We start from the raw sequence: 22,396 nt of genomic DNA, 5'->3' as shown, positions 1-22,396 counted from the left end.
AATTTGCCTTGTTAAAATGTTCCCAGATTATGGCACTATTGCTGGTACAGGAACCTTACTTTGAGAATCACTCTGGAAAAACAAATGATCCAGGCCGGCACTATGGTTTCTACATTGCAGTTTAAATAAAAGACTGATTGCAATAAAAGGGCTCGCTTCCCAGCATCACCATTGTTGTACGTGTACTAGATTAAGAACAGAGTCTGTCTCCTGGTCAGATACCACCTTAGTGTCATAAAATCCCCCACAGTAAGCTTCCTGATACATTTCTATATCCCCTGCTGTGTTATAGACTTATAAATGTTTATTGGATGGTTGGAAGGAAGGAAAGGAAGGAGAGAAGGAGAGAGGAGCAGACAGACAGGTTTGGCAAGCAAGTGTTTATTTCAGCAAGAAACTTCATTGCTACAAAGAAATTGCTCTGGTAAATGCCATTAGGGAAAGACTAATTACCATCACACGAAAACCTCCTTATTGGGTAAGAACATGCTCCATATATCAGGCATTTGATTAGGTGGAATAACTATGGAGTCAGAGCCTGAGCATCTGGGTATCAATAGTATTGTGCTCTATAATAAGCAGAGTCTTTCACAAAAGACTTTTGCTGTTTGATTGAGTTCAGCAGAAATGATTGATATCATTTCTATCAAGACAAATCGCACATTTTACTTTATAAAAGAGCCACTGGCTATGTGCAAGCAGGAAATCACATCTATTTAATGAATTCCTTTGCAAATATGTCTTCCTTGAGTTTAAATTTTGCAGCTGCAGCATCATTTGAATGTTTATTCACATTTCAGACAACTGTGCTTTCTGGTTTTCTGCTTTCTTGCGTTCAGATGTGTTCATGTATCACTGTTGCAAATTCTTTCTCTACATCTTTTATCTGCGCACATCATCCCGTGATTGGCTTGTAAATTTATCCTACTTTTCTTACTAAAATAACTTTTCCTGCTGTCTGCTTTCTGCCTGCTCTTTGATTTAGTCCTGAAATTGGGCTCAAGGCCTTCTTTTAGAGCTCAGTGTGAAATTTAGTCTGTGTGTTTTTAAACCAGGTTCCTAATTGTTTCTTTCTGTTATAGGTTCTGTGTTGGCACCAGTTTCAAAATGCGCCCTTGAAAGAGCCTCTTATAATTATGTATCAGCATAAATAATAACAATGAATGAAAACAGGAATCTTGAAAATTTATTTTAAAAATTGATTTCATCATTTACTTTAATGGTAGAAAATGTTACCTGCTGCTACAGCAGAGCTGGTGTAAAGCTTTGAGGAAAGGACTAGTTCCAACCTTGTTACTTTGAAGTGTGTCCTTGGCTGAGTCCTCAGGCCTCAGCTACCTCCATTATAAAAAGAAGGATTTAGGATAAATGTCACTGAGGGGTTCATTCTGGTTCCTTATCTTGTAATGTCAAGATGCAGGTCATATGAAATGCTGCTTAAAATCAGGTATGAGAATATGAGTGAGTCAATTCATTAACTAATTTAGTAACCTTTTGGAGGTAAAGTTGAAACAACATGGTTTAGGGTGCAGAAAGATTTGTGTTCAAAACTCAGCTCTTCTACTTATTAACAGCATGGGCTTGGAGAATTGATTGCCCCCTTCAGTGTGCCTCAGTTTCTTCATCCGTAAAATGGGGGCAGTGTTGTTATCATCTGCCAGGTTGCTTTAAAAACAGGATAATCTGAAGAATATCCAGCACTTACCAACTGAGCACAGTGAGCTCTAAGGACCTCTCCAGGCCTCTAAGCCAGCCGGAGCCCACACCATGGTTTTAGAGGTTAGTGGAAATTCCATTCTTCTTTTCCACTATACTTCTACAAGGCTAAGAAATGTATATCTGTGACTCTAAAAGATGAACTCAGTTTGGAAAATGTACCTGTAATTTAGTCATCTGAGACCTAGCAAGACAAATAGGAAAATTCAGCAGTAGGTTTTCAACTTGACAGGATATCTGGTTCCATACATTGGGAGTAATTTATACAGAGCAAGCAAGGCCCTTTTCATCAAGACTGACTCCTTCAGTGTCAAAGCTTAAGGTTTGCAAATTGCATTCTGACTCTGACTTTGCTATGTGGCCACAGTTTGGGCAGAAATGAAAGCCTCTTTAAGACTTTGGTTTAGCCTGAATAAATGTTGCTGTGCTTTTGATTTATATCTGATTCCAGTAAGTTCAAAGGTATGCCTTACTTTTTTCTTTCTTGTCCTCTGAAAATTTATGTTTTAGCCAATTTGTACCCAGATAAATTACATTTGGGGCAAAGATGATTTGTTTACTATAGGATCTATGCAACTATTGAATATTTTTCTGCTCTTTTCATCTATTAATTTTTTGAGGTTGAATTGTCACTTTGATACTGGTTAACCTCAGTCCTTTCTCAGCAGAAATTCAGAACTTCCTCCTTAATAGGCATATATCAATAGTTTTGGTGGACAATTTCATCAGTCTTAGCAGAGAGCTTAACCCTGTGGGCTTCTTTACTCTTTCAATATTTTATAAATCCTCTGCAAGTTAATGTCTTTTGAGATAAAGATTACTATATTTTATTCCTCTATGCTTTTTCATGAGAAATGATTTAGAGCCAGGAACTGCTGGTGCTGTTTGAGTACATTGATTACTTTAGACACCTGTAAGATAACTAAAATCTAATTGTGGGTTGTTGTGTTTATTTGTCATGTCTCTGAGACATATCACCATGAAGATGAAAATCATACTGATGAGGCTGTTTCAAGCTCTGGGAGATAGATATATATGTGTGTCAGCATACCACCTACTCACTCAGTGTGTGGTGATGGTAGTGGTGGAGATGATGGTGTGGTGTTGTCTATTTAGCAACCCAGTCATCCACAGTAGTGTATTTAGTTTCTACATAAATCGATTATTACTAAAATTGGCTTTTTCTATTAAAAGATCTATTAAGTACTATCTGAAGGACACATGTTCTCCATTGTATGATAGAATCATTTCTTTGTAAAACAGAGTATAATAGAATTTATCACAGCTCACATTTTTTTTTAGTATTTGTTGACATTTTCTAAATCGCCAAGGACAACATTTACTCTGTAGTAAAAGGGTTGGACTGTAAAGAAGGCTGAGTGCAGAAGAATTGATGCTTTTGAATTGTGGTGCTGGAAAGACTCTTAAAAGTCCCCTGGACAGCAAGGAGATCAAACCAGTCAATCCTAAAGGAAATCAACCCTGATTATTCATTGGAAAGACTAATGCTGAAGCTCCAATACTTTGGCCACCTGATGTGAAGAGCTGCCTCATTGAAAAAGACCCTGATGCTGGGAAAGATTGAAAGCAGGAGGAGAAGGGGGCGACAGAGAATGAGATGGTTGGATGGCATCACCAACTCAATGGACCTAAGTCTGAGCAAACTCTAAGAGATGGTGGACAGGGAAGCCTGGCAGGCTATAGTCCCTGGGGTTGCAAAGAGTAAGACACAACCGAGCGACTGAACAGCAAAAAGATGCAGCTTGATGAGAATTATAAGGGAAAAAAACAAAATGCATATTGCCTAAGTTTTTTTCATTCCTGCTGTATTCTCATAATGTGCTAGAAATTTTCATCTAAAATATTTACTTAAAGCTAAATTTAGGGAAAAGATGATCCCACTTAAAACACCCAGCATGAATGCAGGGATTTTTCTTGCCATTCCAATATGATCTGGGGATTATAAATCATGTAAAGTACGAATTTGACAAAATAGCTGTAGTGATACACAATTTATTTCTCTCTGGCATGTCAAATATTTGAGGTCTTTGTATTTATTTATGATTAAAAATATAATAGCAAACGTATGTCAAATACTTAGATTTTTACCTGTACAGGGGGCACATAATTTTATATCTACCCTTTTATGGTCTTTGACTTGGCCTGAGAATTAAGTTGATGGTAAGGTAAGTGAACAGAAAATTTCACAAATAAATTCAATATAAGTTTTATGTGACTTGAATGTCTTCATAAGAAAATAAAGATGAAAAGAAGTAGCGGAATCTAAGTGTTTATATACTAAGTTGAACAAAGAGATAGAATTGTGGAAACGTAACTAAAATATACAGGTGGCCTAAAGGAGGAAAAAAGTTGTTTTAATGAGGCCTCTTTGTATAGAATTCTCTCATCCTCCATGCCCTGTCTCTGGTAATAATATTGTTTTCCCCCTGTACAGGGAGGGCATCTTTCACATGGGAGTTTTATCTTCTGCTTTTAGGAAGTGAAGGGACCTCAGAACACAGTGTTCTCCTTGTACCTACTGGTTTTCAAGTGCCTTTGACTCAATAATCCTTCTGCCAAAGTGGCATATTTACCTTCCAGGCATTGGTTTGAACACTTTATCTGAGACCTCACTTATTCCTGATTCTAACCTATGAACATTTCATACAGCTTCAGGGAAAAATTGACAAATCCACCATCATGGAAATAGATTTCAGACTACTTTTCTTCTTGTTAGAGGAAACTCATAAAAATCTCACTGAAGACACAGAAGAGATGAACACACATTCAGAAACTTCATTTAATGGTCATAAATTGACTTTTTAAATCAACAGAGAATACCAGTTCTTCAGTTCTTATATAATATTTAAAAATTACTGAGCCATAAACCAAGACTGAGGCTTCCCAGGTGGTTCAGTGGTAAAGAATCCACCTGCACGACAGGAGATGTGGGTTCATTCTCTGGGTCGGAAAGATCACCTGGAGAAGGAAATGGCAATCCACTCCAGTATTCTTGCCTGGAGAATTCCATAGACAGAGGAGCCTGATGGGTTGCAGTCCATGGGGTTGCAAGAGTTGGACCCAACTTAGCGACTGGATGACAATGACAAACCAAGGTGGAAATGTACTCTGCATTTCACAGACGAAGAAACTGAGGCATGAGGAAACTAAAGAACTTGCCAAAGAACACAGAACTAGTACATGGCAGAGCAGGACACAGACCCATGGCGGTCAGAGCCACCTGACTCCTACATTATCTGTCCTCCCACATTGTCCTACAGGTGAAAAGCAGAGCGCTGGTCTGTAAGAGATTATTTAAATTTATATACCAGGCCAAGAGGGCTAGGATTACCCCAGTTTTTTAGATTACATTTGAAAGCAAGGATGTGCCTGATTTGAGGTAAATCAATTAGAATGATATTGACACTAGATTTAGGAGAAAATTCACACCACAAATTATTTGCATACACACATGCCTACATACAAATATGTAGGCACAATGCGCTGGGTGTGTGTGTGCACTCAGTCATGCCCACCTCTTTGCGACCCCATGGACTGTAGGCTGCCAGGCTCTTCTGTCCATGGGATTTCTCAGGTCAGAATATTAGAGTGGATTGCCATTTCCTTCTCCGGGGCATCTTCCCTACCCAGGGATGGAAGCTATGTCTCATGTATCTCCTGCATTGGCAGGCAGAGTCTTTACCAGTGCGTGACCTGGGAAGCCCCTACCGTAAATTAAAGTAGATTAGATTTAAATAGTTGCTAAATGTTTAAATAGCAAAAGCAAAGCAAGAATGACATAGATTGAATTATTACTGTAAATTCATTCTCGTTAATAACCCATGCCGGAACTATTGGTCATGTTTAGGTTCCTATGTGTGAAATAGGAGGACATCTCACTGATGTTACATGGTCACATCAAACTCATTATTTTCAATACTCAACCCATAAATGGCACCTTCCATCTGTTCCCCCCTCCTCTGTGGCTCTCTGTCCCCGTCTATGTCACTGTGACCCACACACCCTCTTGCTTAAGCTGGAAACCTGGGAGTCATCCGTGAAATCACTTCCTCCCACCACTTTTGGAAAATTTAAATGAATTTGTAGAATGAAGTTCTATATTACCCATCTAATACGTGAATGCCCAGCTGGTCGGGTGATTACAGTTAGTGTGGTGATGAGACATTATGCTCTGGTGTTTTCTCATGTGTTTGGGTTTCTGGCCACACTGTATGGTTTTGTGTTTTTGCATTTTGTTAGTGATGGTGTGTTGTTGGTGTTTCATGTAATACATGCAGGGAACATCCACTGTAGAACAGCTGAGAGATTCTCCCTTCTCCGTAAAGGCACTGGATTTGTTGAAAGTTACCGCGTATCTCCTTTGGCACCAACAGGTCTCAGCAGTATTGCCCTCTTTACTTATGTCCCCCAGGAAAAAATAATCACTTCCCTGGCAAGGCAGCTTTCCTAATCAAAGACTTCCTGGGTCTTAAGTAATAAGAAACTCAAAAGTTTTGAATGGAAACTTATAGTGGGGCTTAATTGGGCATGTATTTTAATCTAGGAAGATCAAGAAACTCTAAATGTTACATATAAGAAAATATTTTATGAGGGATACATGTATGGTTTCATATATTTTGATCTATTTTTATTCAAGAGGAGTTACTGGGAAATAATGTGTGCATTAGTATTAAAAAGTTTGAGTAATGTATCTTCCTTGACCTGTAAATTACTGCTTCTTTCCAGATAATTTTATTGTCATTATTTTTCACTTGAACCTTTTTCTAGGGGTGAGAAATTTTGCTTAGTTAGCATATGAAGGAAGGTGCTTCAGGCAGGTAGACTGAAGACCTGAGTCCCAGTAGGATTTTAACAGTAAGAAGAACCATGTCCCCCAGCCTCCCAACCCAGGGAGACAGTTAACAGAAAAAAAGAGAAGAATTATGGATTGAACTCCAAGGGAAGGCCCTCATGTAGGGGGCAGAAGAAGGAATTAGCTGGGAAGTTAAAATTAGCTAGACAGTAGTTAAAGCAGTTAGAAACGGATTTTATTCAGGACTATTGCTATAGGGCCAAACAGACCTCGGTAACGAATTGGTTTCAATTCCAAATAAATTATGGACAAGTAGGGACTTATACTTAAATAAATTATGGACAGGTATGGGCTTCCCTTGTGCCTCAGCTGGTAAAGAATCCACCTGCAATGCGAGAGACCTGGGTTTGATCCCTGGGCTAGGAAGATCCTCTGGAGAAGGGAAAGGCCATCCATTCCAGCATTCTGTCCTGGAGAATTTACAGTCCATTGGGGTCCAAAGAGACACGACTGAGCAACTTTCACTTAACAAAAACAAGGGACTTATAAGTAAGAAGCAGTTGGGAGTCAGTGGATGGAAATTACTCAGAGGAAACATCAGGAGCAAGGGAAGATTCTGGTTAAACAGGCCTGATAGGATTCTTGCTAAAGGCAGACCAGGGTGACCAGATACCAAAGGTGGAGGGTGAAGAATTTGATCAGATCACAAGGCAATCAGTTATGGAAGGTGGGGTGTTCTGTCTAAACTGACTTAGCAAAATTCTTACTACAACTGGGTGATGCAAGCCCAACGAGGATGAGCCTAAGGGGAAGGCCTCGAGGCTTCAAGGAGATGGACTCCTTAGTCACAGAGAGAGTATTGGTCAGAGGAGGCAAAGAGAACCAGGAGAACAGGGTTGTTTTTTGTCAGGACAGTGAAAAAGAAAGTTTCAGGATTCAGCCTAGCAAATGTAATTAATGTGATCATGTCTTAATTCTGAATAGAGTGATTTCTTTCAAATATATTGACATGTCTGCTTATATTGATATGTTTTATTGCATGAAAAAAAAGAAAGTGAACTCCTAGATAAACAGGACTGATTTTTCCCCCATGCGTTTGCATCCCTCATAATACCTCATAATACAAAGTAAATTGCATTACATAAAAGCAAACAGAAGTACTTAATTTATTTATCTTAGCAGGTCTTTATTTAATGTTGCGGGCAAACCTCAGGTTTCATTCCAGACCACCACAATAAAGAAAATAGCGTAAAAAAGTGAGCCACAGGAGGTTTTTGGTATCCCAGTACATATAAAAGATACATGTACTGTTCTGTACTCTAGTAAGTATGCAATAGCATTATGTCTTAAAAAAAAAAGTACCCACATTAATAAAGATACATTTCATTGCTAAAAAAGGTTAATCATCATTTGAGCTTTCAACAAGTTATAGCAGCAATATCAAAAGTCACTGACCTCAGATCAACCTAACAAATGTTAATAATAATGAAAATGTTAGAAATATTGTGAGAATTACCAGTGTGACACAGAGACCCCAAGCGAGCAAATGCTGTTGGAAAAACACCACCAGTAGACTTGCTCAACTCAGGTTGGCACAGAACTTCAATTTGTAAAATAAATAAATAAATTCAATATCTGGGAAGTGCATTAAAGCCAAACACAGTAAAAAAAAAAAAAAAAAGTCTGCCTGTATTTATATCATTTTGAATGCAAGATACTTTAGAGTAAGATTTTAAGAGAGTACTTTTTGCCAGAAATTAGTATAATGCCAGCCTCTCTAGGAAGGCCATTTTTGCCCTAGAATTATGTGATGTGTGTATGCTCGATCACTATCAGACCTGGTAGAATGAAAATAGAGGTGGAAATAATCTTATCAACTTTTATGGAAACTTGACCATGTAGCAAGCTCTATGCCATTCACTTTATAGACTATATTATTTTATTCTCCTCATACCCTACGAAGTGAGTATTATTTTTAACACCATTTTGCTAATAAGCACGGAAGTCACAGAAAAGTTAATTATATTCCCCAAGGTCACACACCTAGTCAGTGGCAGAGCTGGAACTCCATGATGCAGAGTCTGTGTTCACTCCCTCAATTAAGAAGTATTTTTATGTTGATGTTTGGCAGAAACCAACAAAATTCTGTAAGGCAATTTTCCTTCAATTAAAAAATAAATTTTAAAAAACAAAAAACAACAGCAGATTTAAAAAAAGAGAAGTATTTTTATACCCTAGACCAGGATCCCCAACCTCTGGGATCAATATCTGATGATCTGAGGTGGAGTTGATGTAATAATACTAGAAATAAAGTGCACAATAAATGTAATGCATGTAAATCATCCCAAAATCATCTCCCCACTCCAGTCCATGGAAAAATTGTCTTCCATGAAACCAGTCCCAGGTGTCATAAAGGTTGGGGATCATTGCCCCCGACTGTATCAGTGTTGATTTCAGGTTCTAATAGATGGTCAGTGCATGTGTTCGTATGATGGTGGAGAGGTATGATTGAGGATATTCACTAGCTGATGTATAAAAGTAGAATTATTACTTAGTGACTGTTGACTCATTTTGGTGAAAAAAATGCATTGTCTAAAGTAATCATTTTTAGTTTTCAGATTTTACATGCTGTACTGATTCATCTGCAGTTAAAAGAAGGCAATTGCGAAGTGACTAGGAAATAGTCAATTATTGTTCGAACTGCCAAGTTTAAGGAATTAGCATTCTAGAATTTGCACAAATGTTAAGCCAGGAAAAAAGTTATAAAACACCATTTCAACTGCTGTTTGAAATTCTGCCATGTATTAGTAATTGTATTATAATTTAAATTTTGGAATCGTAGGATTTTAGAGCTGGCTTGGAGCATTGGGATCTTCTGTGCCAGCTTTGTACTTAATGCCAGAAATGTTCACATCCATTTAAAAAATAAGACATTTGACAAGTATTCCTCTAACATTGATGTAGAGTCAATAGAAACAGTGGATTTTTTTTTTTACACTATGACATAACTTTGTACATTCGACTAGTAAAATATTAGAATATTTAGCCAGTCCAGTCCAGCAGGGTCTCTTTGTCATTCTTTCCTGGGACTTTCCCATGCCACCATCTGGCCTTTGGAGAAAAAAGCTTGCCACCTTCTACCTAATTATTGCAGCTCTTTCTGTGTTTTATTCTTAAATCTCATTATTTCTTCTTTCACTTGTCATGTGGAATAAAATGATTGTGACAGATTAAACAGTATAAACACAAAGACCCTACATACGGTTCCCACAGTGTCTAATAAGTAATTCTCTCATGCACGAGGGCACACACACACAGGCACGCACTGAAGCTGGTAAACTGAGCACAAGCTGAATGTTTCTAGTCGCCCTAAGATACAGAATGTTCTATAATGTATTTCTGAGAAGGACATAATAATGTCATCTATGATCATTTAAAAGCATAATTTATTAGTAGCCCATATGTTTGTGACTATCATTTTTGCCAAAATCAGATGCAAATAGTCCCTTCTTCAGTAAATCCTTCCCCACATGGCCCCTGCTCTCTCGTCACCCTTTCTTCTGATCCTGCCATTGGCTCCCTCCTCGTCAACCAAGGGGGACAGTTTCCTCACAGGTTTTTCCAAAGGTCAGCTTCTTGCCACTCCTTCTGCCCAGATGCTCCCTGGTCTTTTTCCTGCTTCAGGTGACCTCCTTGAGGTCTTTGATAAAATGTCATAGTCTCAGCATTCCCTAACCACCCTTTAATGTCTACATCAGCTCCTGTTCTGTTGACACTTGTGACACTCATCACAATATGCAGTCTGCCCGCTGTCCACATTTGTGTTGTGTGTTTGCACGTGTGAGCATGTGTACAGGGGTCATACCTGTCTTTTCTACTGGAATATAAACTTCCTAAAATCAAGGACAGAATATGTCTAGAAACTGGATTTTTCTAGTTTCTAATATAGTAGGCACTCAATCAAGAAATATCAAATAAATGAATGTCCTGAAATTAGAAGTGTTGAAATAGAGATATTAAGGCACATTCAAAGGTCATTGGAATCTTAACCCATTTTCGCTGTTGCCAATTATGTATTCACTTATTAATTGATCGCTTATCATTGAATAATCATTACTTTAGGTGCCATCTGTGTTCTTATGTCTCTTTCTTCAGGAGCAGTGATGTGGGTGTATTTGTATCTGTGATGCCTCTGGAATTGACTTATTCAAAAAATTCGGGTAATAAAAAATAATTGTCCCTGTAACTGAGAAAGGATTTTAGATGATATGGAACTTTAAGAACAGCATGAAAGACCAACAGAAAGGAAAGGCATTTAATGTTCTTGTAATAAGATCAAATGGACTCCAATAGTTGAAATCCCAGTGTTGAAGAATGTTTAGACATGATAGAAAGGCATGTGAATGACAATGTGGTTAAACTTTGCCAAGCAAATATGATGAGACATCTGTTTAAAATGCTCTAGACAGTGCCCAGAATGTCCTATTCAGTTATGTAATAAGTAGTTCAGGATGGTACTGGTCTTGTTGTATCATTAATTGTTGTGAATAATTGTTTACCTGGTGGTCACTTTGAAATATGATTTTGTAGATTATTATATCATCTCTTCCAGTAACCATTTCAGAAAGCAATTATTTGCCTAAGGAATCATACCTATTCTGGAATTCCCATAGACTGAATCTCGTAGTCCTAACATACTTCATTAAGCCAGTGTCAGAGTTGGCAGGGAGTAGAGTGGTCAGAGGCAATTTAAAATGATCCAAACCTTCCCACTGATCCATCTTCACTTCCTGTAAGCCACATGTCTCAGGGGAGGCTGCAGCATCCTTGTAATCAGGAGACCTGTGCATTTGTAAGGTTGCAGATTGACGTGTGTGGGTGATGGACCAGGGTACCTGACACCTCTCATCCCAGGATGCACCAGTATTTCCTACTGTCTTCTTTATGATTAGGGAAAAGAACAAGAGTCAACCATGAGGCCTCATGAGATTTTTAATAGCACTTACAAGAGACTTCCCTGGTAGTTCTGACAGTAAACAATCTGCCTGCAGTGTGGGACACCCGGGTTTGATCTCTGGCTTGGGAAGAGCCCCGGGAGAAGGAAATGACAACCCACTCCAATATTCTTGCCTGGAGAATTCTGTGGACGTAGGAGCTTGATGGGCTATAGTCCATGGGGTCCCAAAGGGTCAGACACGACTGAGTGACTAACACAAGAGACAGGCTGCTGAGATTTTATTTACTGCAAATAGTCCTCTTTTTGTCTGCTGCATGCTTGCCCAGCCCATACATTCAGTAGCTCTAAAGGCTCTTCCTTTCTTCATGCCCTCATTTCACTGTCAATTTTTCTTTCTATGGAACTTATCAAAAGCACATCTTCATTTCTTGTACTGTGTGTGATGAGTTGTGATCTAGCCATCACATTACAGCAGCCCTTCTATCTGGTTTTGCTAATTAGGTTTGGATGGCACAGTTGTGCTATGGAATGGCCTTTGACAGCAAGTATCTCTCCATCCCCTTCCCCGTACCGAGGCAGGAAACTTCTCCTGATGCCTTAGGCTCTTGAATTATTCTGAATGTAGCCTTCATTTATTCTGGAATATCGAGTATAACCTTTAAATGAGGGTAGGACGTTCTGGGAGAATAGCATTGAAACATGTATATTATCATATGTGAAACAGAACACCATTCCATGTTCGATGCATGAGATAAATGCTCAGGGCTGGGGCAATGGGATGACCCAGAGGGATGGGATGGGGAGGGAGGTGGGTGGGGGGTCCAGGAAGGGTAACACATGTAAACCCATGGCTGATTCATGTCAATGTATGGCAAAAACTACTACAATATTGTAAAGTAATTAGCCCCCAACTAAAATAAATAAATGTATTTTAAAAAAAAAAGAAAAGAAAAATTTGTAAGCATTTTGGGAAAACTCAGAAGACTTATTTCCAGTTTTTAACACCTCTTAGCAGTTCCGTTGGTCATTGGCACACCGTCATCTTCCATGGCCTGAAATGTCACGTTGAAAGTCAACAGATCTTGCATTTGTCTCTGGCATCACCATCGACTGAACTTGACCTTGGGTGTTTATTTTGCCCTCCATTTCAGTAAATGGCCACAGAGCTTTGGGGAATTAATTTGGATTTTTGCTGATGTCACACTCTGTTTTCTTGCTTCTCAATGCAATATTATCTTTTAAGGGTCTGCCATTCTTTGTAAGTACTCAGCCTTGTCTCTGTTCCCATGCCTTTCTTCTCTGCTCATTTGAAAAACATGAGACTGTAAAGCATTTAGAAAACAGAAAGTGACATAAATGGAAAGTAGTTATAGTCATTTTTCTCATGTGTGAAATCAGCATTTACAGGAGACACATAATTGCCTCTAGTGACTGAGAATGCTGTGTTACAAGAACCCCACTGGTGGTTTTGGGGAAAATATTAGGTAGCTAACAAAGAAGACAAATTCCTATTAAAAATAAGGTTTATCCCATACTCAACATGCTTTTGAAAAAACTCCATCTTGCTGTGAACTATTTTGTGATTTTTCTGGACACCTGAACTTATTTTACACAGTCTTGAGCCATGTCAAATGAATTTTCCCACAAGGAGTAGATAAAGGAGTAAGCCAATAAATTACATATAAAGACTTACTACAGCATACATGGGATTAGAATCTTTAAAATCTCCTCTTAGGTTGTATTTTTTGAGGTCTTAATTTACTATTTTGTTAGAAGAGAAATTAGCAACAAAATAATATTTTAGCATCTGTTTTTCTATTTTATAGCAAACACATGGCCCTCACAGTTGTGTTCAATTATGCTTTTCAGATTTTTTTTTTCTGAAAAACCAAGTTAATTGCTAGTGAGTTACATGAACATAGTATTAAAATGAGACTTCCCCAGTGGTTCAGCAGTAAAGAATCTGCCTGCAGTGCAGGAGACGTGGGTTTGATCCCTGAGTCAGGAAGATCCCCTGGAGAAGGAAATGGCAACCCACTCCAGTATTCTTGCCTGGAGAATCCCTATGGGCAGAGGAGCCTGGTGGGCTACAGTCCATGGGGTCGCAAAGTGTTGGACACAATTGAAGTGACTTGAGCAGCAGCAGCAGTATTATAATACCAAGTTTGCTTCTTGACATCAGTTTTTTGTTTCATCAATTAATCAACTAAATAAATGCTTCTGAATGCTTCCTCTACTCTCATTTCTCTGAATCCGAGGTATCCCTCTTACCTACTTTTCCACCTCCTCCTTTTGCCTGATATGTTACTCTGGAATTTGACTAATGATGATAAGAGGGGGGTCAATCATCAACATCCTGGTAGGTTAGTAAGAGGAACTTAAATAATTTTTTTCCTGTTGGACAAATGCGTATTCTTTTGAAAATGTACGACTGGCTACAAAGCTAATGGGTTGTCCAAATAGTTTGTTCCATTTCAAGTAAAAATAAGACCTAATTTTCATTTTCACAAAGAACTTTATTAAAGGAACATATTCCCTAACCAAACAACTTTTTTGGCCAAGTATTTTTCTCAGCTATCCAGTATCATATCCTGCTTTGCACAGAGTGGATGTAGGTAGGAAGATGGTTTTTGAATAACCTTGAGGATGTGGATGTATGGTGCTTCCCAGGTGCCTCAGCAGGTAAAGGAATCCGTCTGCAGTGTAGGAAATGCGAGTTCCATCCTTGAGTCAGGAAGATCCCCTGGAGAAGGGCATGGCAACCCACTCCAGTGTTCTTGCCTGGAGAATCTCATGGACAGAGAAGCCATGGGGTTTACAGTCCATAGGATTACAAAGAGTCAGACACAACTGAAGCTACTGAGCTCACACACATGAGGCTATAGTGTGTGTGGATGACCAAAATTTCCATCCTTATATTTCAGCTCACCTGGTGGCTTCTAGATCCTTTCCTGAAACAATATAATTGTTCCTAGAAACTTCAGCTGATATTACAGGTCAAATGACTAGGAATGCAAAAGTGTTATTATGCAAATTTTTGTCTTTAAAGTGCAGCCAGAGGCTACTGCTATAAATGGTCAGAAAAATCAAGCGAAGAAAATTTATCTTCTGGACATAGTATTAGACTACCTTTTGCTTTCTTGTAGGATGTTTCGGTTTTCCCTCAAGCGGGGAGGCAAGGGTTTCATTAATCTGGGGCAGATATCTATAGAGGTTTTATCCTTTTTAGAGGCTGCCTTTGAAAAGTGACTTTGATACCTGTGTATTTGGGTTTTTATGACGTAAAACTAAAAAAAAGCTCACCGTATGTAACCACTGTTAAGAGTCATAGGGCTGCTACTGTGAGATTACGCAAGAGACATGTGGCAGATCAGGGGAAAAGCCATGTTATGGTTTCAAGCAGCTTATATCTCCTTAAAAAGAACTTCTAAAAGGTAGACATTTTTGTTGTTGTTCAGTCGCTAAGTTGTCTGACTCTTTGCAACCCCATAGACTGCAGCATGCCAGGCTTCCCTGTCCTTCACCATCTCCCGGAGCTTGCTCAAACTCATGTCCATTGAGTTAGTGATGCAATCCAACCATCTCATCCTCTGTCATCCCCTTATCCTCCTGCCTTCAGTCTTTCCCAGCATCAGGGTCTTTTCCAGTGAATTGATTCTTCACATCAGATGGCCAAAGTATTGGAATTTCAGCTTCAGCATCAGTCCTTGCAGTGAATATTCAGGGTTGATTTCCTTTAGGACCGACTTGTTTTTAGAACTATAAATATGTAGATAAAATACACAGACACACATACATATTCTGTATATTTACACTATATGTATTTGTGTGTATCGTATGACTATTTGGGCAACAATGGAGATGGTTAAAAATAAGCTATTTCAGTCTCTTTATGCATTTGTGCATGGTATTTAACATGTCCTGTCAAACCTGGGTCTTGGGTTGGCTAAAGAGGTGGTATGAGTTTTCCCATAAGGTGTTACAGGGAAAACCTGAATACATTGTTTGCTCAACCGACTATTTTACCAGAGAGTTGTCCCTATGTAGTTCTAAGCGAATTAGTTTTGTGCACAGCCGAGATGCCTGGTGCAGTCTTAAGGCAGGACAGGGTCAGCTCAGAGACAAAGTGTTTGTTTAATCATGGCAGAGAGCTCCACAGCATCTATCTTTGCAGTTGGGTTTTTTTTTTTTTAATGTGCCCCCCCCCGCGCCCCTGCCCACTAGAGGCTTCAGTTACACAAAGCTTCAGCTGCGCCGCTGCTCTGCGTGCACTGTCTTGGCCAGGTGCTTCTGATTGCAAGCTTCCGACGAGAAGCTGGAGCCCAGCTGTGCGGGGATCAATTCCTGCCACTGTGGGAAACCGGAGAGGAAGCCTGAACTAGGTCAGAAAACTGCCTCCCTCATCAAGTCTCTCTGACTCCAGCTGGTGCCCTCATTTCCAGGTCTGCAGCTGCCCTGCCCCTTGATGTCTGTGATCCCTCATGGTTCCGGTCACCCTGGTCCTGCAGGAGGGGTAGCACCCACCTGTGGACCCAGCTCCGTGCACTGACTTTGAGACAGATTGTTGGCCCCAGACCAAGATATGGCAAGCAGTAAATCCCCAGCCAAGAAAAAAGTCACTCTGAATCTCATCTCATTGACTTGGCAGCTTGAATCGAGTTTCTTCAGTGTCCCTCAGTTTTCCCTGTGATCAGAGTTCATACCCTGGGATTATGAATTTTTTGAGTCCCTGGCTGGCTCAGCCTTCTTGGGTTGACCACATTTCCTGGCTCGGTCCATGGACCTTAGAGACCTTGCCCTTCAATCTGCATTATTCCAGCCCTATTTCTGCACAGCCAGATACAGGACCTGGGTTTTTGCTAATATTGTTTGGGTCTTTGCAATCCTTAGCAACGCAATTTGAGGCCAGCCTGTTGTCCCTAATGCCTGGAATTTTTTTTTTTGTTCGGTCTGATTAGTTGCTCTGCATCTGTTGTGACTCAGCTTGAGTATCGATTCATGAAGGCGTCTCTGGCTTCCCTCTGTGCCCCACACCCCACCACCAGGCAGGGCTAGGAGCTCTTTCACTGTGCCCTCCTTATGGCCTATTCCTATTTCAAATACAGTCTTTGACTTATATTATAATCATTTATTTATATGTTTTTCACTTCTCTGCCACACACTCTGCTCTGTGTGTCTCCTGATGCGAGGTACAAGGATGTGATTTTTTTATGTGCTTCTTGGGTGAATGAATAAACTTTCAGGTGTGTGTCTCTGTGTGCTAATTCTCATAACACACACTTTGCCTTGCTCCTGTATATTGACCCCCAAGCTTCATCCAGCTATCACTCACCTTTGTTGGCCATCATCTGAACTTAAGCTGTGACACTTGACCACCAACCTAGAGCACATGTTGTTTGCCTAGTGCCCTGTGACCTGATTCCCATGTGCCTTGTCTTCCCCATTCTTGCTAGTTGTGGATGGTTTCCATAACGTAGGTTGAAGTTTCTACATCTGTTGACAGTGGCTAAACACCTGGCACAGTTGCTTTCTCTGTCTCAGGCTGGAGAAAAATAATTCATATCAAGATAATATGATTCTTACAAACTAAATCCTTGAAAGAACATGCCAAGATCTTCCTCTTTAATCAGAAAATAAAATGTATTGAATGAATCATCTTTATCCCTTTAACGGTGATTATCGAGATAGCAAAATATTTTATGGCAAATAGATGCTGAAAAATTAGGACTGTTATTTCAAAGTGAGCAATGGTGTCAGCTAGAACCCAGGTTCTCTCTGGGGTCAGCAGCTGTTTTGGTTCTTGTGAGCCAGGGGACCTCCTCTATCATTGCTTCAGGATCTGGGACCCAAAATGCCAGAGATCTTCCTCTCTGGCTTCCCTAGTGGCTCAGACAGTAAAGAATTTGCCTGCAGTGTAGCAGATCCCAGTTTGATCCCTGAGTCGAGAAAATTCCCTGGAGAAGGAAATGACTACCCAAGCCAGTATTCTTGCCTGGGAAATCCCTGGGACAGAGGAGCCTGGCGGGATACAGTCCATGGGGTCACAAAGAGTCAGACACGACTGAGTAACTAAACTAACACTTTAACACAAGCTCTTTATAGTTGGTCAGAGATAGGACTACTTTTAGAGACAGTATTCAGACATTTTTCCCAGTAATATTCTGTTTTGACTATATTCCTTTTGGGAACAAAATCAACTCACACATTGTCATCAAGAATTTTCCGTGTACCCAGCATTCTGTTGGGATTTTGCCCAAAATCTCTGAAAAGTTGGCTTAAATTAAGAGGAAAGGAGAGGATAAGTTTCGCTTTTATATTCATAGGGCAATGCTGACGAGGTTCCAGAACCTCTTCAGTCGTTAAGCTGTTCATTCAGGGTGTCTAGTTGTTTCTTCCGAGGTTCAAGGGCAGCATCATCATTTCTAATTGTTCAGCCCACCTGATCACTTAGAGTCACTTGGTGATATTAGGTTAAATATTACTTGAGATTTTCACTTTAATATGTTCCTGCCAAAACAGTGTTTTTCTGCCACAGTCTGAGCTGATTGTAATAAAGTCTATGCATTTTTCCTTTGGTGCCTTTCAGGATTTCTGCTCTTGCTGTGTCCTCAGCCCAGCATGTTCTCGCAGACAGTTCCTTCTCTTACTCAGGTCTGGGATGGGTGTCTCCAGGAAAGCTGTCCCTAATGGCCCAACCAGAGCGCTCCCAGTGCCACCCATCTCACCCATTCCGCCAGCCCTGCTTTAGACACATCAGCCATGTCAAGCTGCTGACTTCTTTCCTGACACTCACCGTAAGGTGAAATCATCTTGTGTTTACTTGTTAACTGTCGGCACCTCCTCCAAGCACCACCGTTAAAATGTGAGTGTTGACAAAGGGGAGAGTGCTTACCTTACACGGTGTTCCCAGTTTCTACCAAAGTGTCCAGCTTACTGTAGTCATTCACTACGTATTTATTGAATGAATGAAAGTAATAAAGGGGGTAGGGTAGGAGAAAAAGGAAGAAGGAAGGAACCATGATTGTTTTGTCAGCATGGCCGGTGAGTTTGTATTGGGTTGGCCCAAAAGTTCGTTCACGTTTTTCTGGTAACAGGAAAACCCTGACGAAATATTTTTGCCAGCCCAATATTTGGCAGAAAAAGAACCAGTGGAAGTGGTGGCCAGTCACTCTGCCATCTTTCAGTGTCTTCTTTTGTCAGGAGGAATTTTCGCCTCTCCCCAGATGCTTGCGACACCGATCTCGTCCTTACCTGTCCGTCATTGCTCCACTAACACTGTGGGTCTTACAATTCCCAGTTATCTCTCAGTGCTTCTCTTCAAGGTTCACCTGTGGAATGACTTTGAAAAGTCGTGAAATTCACCTTTCCTATTGGCTTTCTGTCACAACATGGTTACACGTGGAACCTATATTGTCTGATTGTTTCCTTTGCGATGAAGTCTGTAATTTCAGCTTTTCTACCAGTCAGTGACGCCGTCCGATGACCTGTAATTAATGGGGCATGCTGATAAATTTAGTAGCAGTTCACTGCTCTTTTTAAAAATTGCTAATACTGTCTGAACAACTTGAGGCTTAATTTTATGGGTGTTTTTCAAATAAATGATGGCTTTTGAAGGTCTCTTAACAATAGTGTTATAATTAATCTTCATTAGTTTTTAGTCAAGATAAATATCCATTTTCAGGGTACTGATTGAAGAGAATACTCCAGCTAAACATGAACTGTAATTCAGCACATTTTCTTGATTAATTCAGCCAGCCTCCTCTGCTGTTAAAAAGTATTTCTTTTCATTTTCAATAGTTTTTTTTTTTTAAACATCAAAAAGATACTTAAAATTCAGTCATTGTATCAAATAAAGAACAGGTGCAGATGTCAAGTCATTTCATCAGTGAGAATATTTATATATCCAAATGATGCCTCATTTCATAGGAAATCGTATCAAAAGCCCAGGTTTCACCACATTATTACTGAATTAAAATGTGGAAAGAGAAAATTTCCAGCTTAATAATGATCTAATCCTTGTGGGTAGATAAGTAGACAGAAAATAAACAGATTTTTCAAAGAACATTTTTTTCTATTGAAAAGAATAAGAATTGGACATCAGGGACCCTGAATTCTAGTCTAGCTATGCCACCAATCACTTGGCTGCCCTTAGCCAGTCATCCTCACTGTCTGTCCATATGGTAAGAACATTCCCACCACTTTCCAGGGAACAGGGGTGAGGGTCATGTAGATTCTCTTCCCAAAAGCTGTCACTTAACTGTGTACAGTTTTTTTTTTTTTAATTAAACGTTTAAAAAGAATTGTCCTGGGACTTCCTGGATGGCCCAGCAGTTAAGACTCCATGTTTCCACTGCACAGGACACGAGTTTGATCCCTGGTCGGGGAACTAAGATCCACATGCTGTATGGCGTGGCCAAAAACAAACAAAGAAATGGTCTTCGGGAATATAGCAAATAGAAAAGGAGAAAATCTTCTCAGTCTCCTTTAAGGCAGGAGTCTGTAGCATTTGAACTATGAGCCCATCTAACACCCCAAGTTCAGATGCTCTAATCGAGGCAGGTGCAACCAAGAAGATGGAGCTCCCTCATCCTCCAGCTCCCAGTCTGGAGTCACACTTTAACCCAGGGAAGGACAGACTGCTAGCTTTCTCCCCATTTTACAAAAACTATTTTGCAGGCAGGTGTGACTAAGAGATCCAGGACTCCTTTCCTCCACTTAACCCCCACTTACAGGCAGAAACGCTTACCCAGGCATAGCAAATCAAGAATACAAGTGCCCGATGACTCTCACCCCAGCTCTCTCATAAACTCAAGGTTCCAGATGGGGAACACTGAGCCCGAGGGCCATCTCTGTCACCCGCCCTGCTGGTTATGCTGGGAAAAGCGAGCCACTGTGTTCTGCCCAAACTTGAGTGGTCTGGAGGCTCCACCCGGGGAAGAGGTATGCTTCAGGGATGAGGGACTCCACAGCTCTGCTGGAAGGAGTTGATTCTACTGGGAACAGAGCATGGAAAACCCCATCCCTGAGGACAATGTCAAAAGCAATGGGGACTTACCTGGTGATCCAGTGGTTAGAACTCCGTGCTTCCACTGCAGGGGGCACAGGTTCAGTCCCTGGTCGAGAAACTTAGGATCCCATATGCTGCATGGTGCAACCCAAAATAAATAAGTAAATAAAAGGAAAAAAAAACAATGGACATCTTGTCAGAAAGCAATTAAGCAGGAGCTCATAGCTCCATGAGACAGGCAGCAATAAGCCAATAGCAGAGCAGTCAGAAGTTTAACAGAGAGAAACAGTTGAGAGAGCCAAGAAGAGCCCTCCTGAGGTCATGGTGGTCAGAAGGCTGTGCACACATTGGGCTGCACTTAGGAGCAATCAGACCTGGATATGGACAGACCTAAAACCACCCCCCAAACCATCCATAGATAAGTCAACAAAGGGCAAAAGCCTCACAGGCACTAGTTGTTGTTCAGTCGCTCAGCCATATCAGACTCTTTGCAACCTAATGGACTGCAGCACACCAGGCTTCCCTGTCCTTCACCATCTCGTGGAGTTTTCTCAGGTTCACGTCTGTTGAGTCAGTGATACCATCCAACCATCTCATCCTCTGTTGCCCCCTTCTCCTGCCTTCAGTCTTTCCCAGCATCGGGGTCTTTTCCAATGAGTCGGCTCTTCACTCAGCCTTACAGGCACCAGGGGTTTTACTAATAACTGACTGAAGACCAATCTATCTTGACCCAGAGGCAAAACTCCTAGGAAGGCAGGCTTATGAACAAATTCACACCTACCGTTTGGCAGTCTGTATGCGCCTGAGACTGTACCTTCTCAGCAGTGCTGAGAGAGGAAAAACCCCAGCTGGTATTCCCTCAGTAAGTGGAGAAGCAGCCACATAAACCACTTAAACTGTGATCGCAGCATGCGAGCCACACACACATCCAATGGTAAAGAGTAAAAATATAACTGGCTAATAGAGCTTAAGCACAGCCTTTGACCAATAAGTGGTTTATGCTTTCCCAGGAGAAATTCCTAGGTAGCTAGGATAAAACATAAAACAAGCGTCTACACACAGTGGGGGATGTAGATTTCAAGTCACTAAAGATTCTTTCCTGTCTGAGCCACCAGGGAAGCCCCAAGTACACAAACAAAGGACCAAGGAAACAAAAACAATATTAGCCCATGGAGGAAAAGGAGTAGGGGGAGATTGCCTATACACATTTTTTACATGATTTATTTTCCTAATTATGGTTTATTGAACTTAATTCTATAATCGGATTCCCTTCCTTGGATACACTGAGGGGATTAAATGACTTGGAAGTAAACCCCATAGCCCAATATATATGCTTTCTTTTTCTACATGAGACAAATCCTCTAAATATGTCATATGTGTGTGTCTATATATATACATATATATAGACACACACGTGTGTGTCTAGGTATATATGCATGCTGCTGCTGCTAAGTCGCTTCAGTCGTGTCCGACTCTGTGTGACCCCATAGACGGCAGCCCACCAGGCTCCCCCATCCCTGGGATTCTCCAGACAAGAACACTGGAGTGGGTTGCCATTTCCTTCTCCAGTGCATGAAAGTGAAAGTGAAGTCACTCAGTCATGTCCGACTCTTAGCGACCCCATGGACTGCAGCCTAGCAGGCTCCTCTGTCCATGGGATTTTCCAGGCAAGAATCCTGGAGTGGGGTGCCATTGCCTTCTCCGGTATATATGCATATATGTGTATATATAGAGGGATTTTATCATATATATTATATGTATCTTTGGGCTTCCCAGATGGTGCTAGTGGTAAAGAACACGCCTGCCAGTGCAGGAGATGTAAGAGACGCAGGTTCAATCCTTGTGTTGGGAAGATCTCCTGGAGGAGGGCGTGGATAATATGATTCTTGCCTAGAGAATCCCA

General features: G+C 40.6%; 1 protein-coding gene across 1 annotated transcript in view; it reads left to right on the top strand.

The window, feature by feature from the left end:
* The window catches only part of DLGAP1 (DLG associated protein 1), a 762,891-nt gene that overhangs the window by 259,162 nt on the left and 481,333 nt on the right, over positions 1-22,396 (top strand). The window lies entirely within an intron of this gene.

Source organism: Giraffa tippelskirchi, chromosome 14 (assembly GCF_054371585.1).
Source record: "Giraffa tippelskirchi isolate mGirTip1 chromosome 14, T2T-mGirTip1v1.2.pri, whole genome shotgun sequence".
Lineage (NCBI taxonomy): Eukaryota > Metazoa > Chordata > Mammalia > Artiodactyla > Giraffidae > Giraffa > Giraffa tippelskirchi.
This window is presented reverse-complemented; position numbering and strand designations above follow the sequence as displayed.